Raw genomic sequence first — 1,292 nt, forward strand, 5'->3', positions numbered from 1 at the left:
TCCCTCCTATTTATATTCCTGTGAAACAGGAAGCCATGGCTGGATAATTTCATGTTCATAATCACCCTGGTAGGCTCAGAATTGTAAATATGAATGGGAATATACTTCACAGATATTTTACTCGTAAGAATTTCTAGGGGTGCCAATAATTGTCCAACGTGTATTTGAGAAAAACATTTATTTCATAATGAGATTTTCCCCCATTTTCAATTGTTTTAGTTCAATGAAAGGTTAGATATTTGTGAATGTTTTTAAATAAAAGATCAAAATGATTAACAATGCAGATTTATTTTCACAGCCTTCTTTGATCTATTTACCAAGGGTGCCAATAATTCTGACCACGACTGTAAAACCTAGGGCTGTGCAATTAATCGAATGCGATTCATCTGCGATTATGAACGCGATATTGCCTAGCTTGTCAGTGAACTACGGCTCTGTGTATTAAATCCCGCTCCATCTGAAAGCAGGTGATGGCGATTTACTACCAATCACGGAACCGGCTTTACTGACGAGATGCGCATGACAATCGCATGCGATTAATTGCACAGCCCTAATAAAACCACATTTGCACTCCTGGTATTTGGGACAAAATCAGCACTCGTGTGATATAGCCTAGCTCTCGCTGCTCGTGTGATATCGCTTATCGTTCGATATAAATATGAGACAAAAAAAAATTTTTGCCCACATGCAAAATGCAAAAACAACATGGATATATAATTGTTTTATGTTGCCCAGCCTTTTGCAGTGGATCATCTGCTGTGGACTGTGGATTAGATCTCTATTAAGACTGCCCCTGCTTGTGCTGTGGGCCCAATTAATTGTGTTTGTGGCCAAGAGGGCGAATCATGGGGCTTTGTTTTTTAAATCCCTCAGGCCTGCATGTTGCATGGTTACAGCACTAAACTCAGGATGGGGTTGCTTAACATACACACCTGAGACTAGAAGCAGGCGCTTGTCTGATTTACCCACTTATCTTTTTTATATGTCCATTGTTAATTGTTCAAACAAGGCCTGCGTTAATTGTTTTGCTGTAAGAGGGAGAGATTAGCACCAGTTGAGACTGTCTTTATGCAAGAATATTAAATTACTGGAGACATTTTATTCTTTATTTTCTTGTCTTCACGGCCAGGTCTCTAAAGAGGGTTCTCTTATTGTCCATGCATATGACACATCAGTGGCTCATTAGCTGGAATGAGCAGGGAGGGTTCTCCCCCATGAATCAAAGGCTTCTTTAATTTCCCATGTGGTCAGTCATCTTCTCTGAAGCCACACACACTAACCCCCTCCCCTCC

The 1,292-nt window shown here is 40.3% G+C and overlaps 1 protein-coding gene across 3 annotated transcripts in view; it reads left to right on the top strand.

Annotated features, from left to right (window-relative positions):
- LOC107686309 (protein groucho-2-like) overlaps positions 1-1,292 on the top strand; it is a 36,600-nt gene that overhangs the window by 19,141 nt on the left and 16,167 nt on the right. The gene's annotated exons all lie outside the window — the stretch shown is intronic.

This window comes from Sinocyclocheilus anshuiensis, unplaced genomic scaffold (assembly GCF_001515605.1).
Source record: "Sinocyclocheilus anshuiensis isolate Anshui unplaced genomic scaffold, SAMN03320099.WGS_v1.1 scaffold481, whole genome shotgun sequence".
In the NCBI taxonomy this organism is placed as follows: Eukaryota; Metazoa; Chordata; class Actinopteri; order Cypriniformes; family Cyprinidae; genus Sinocyclocheilus; species Sinocyclocheilus anshuiensis.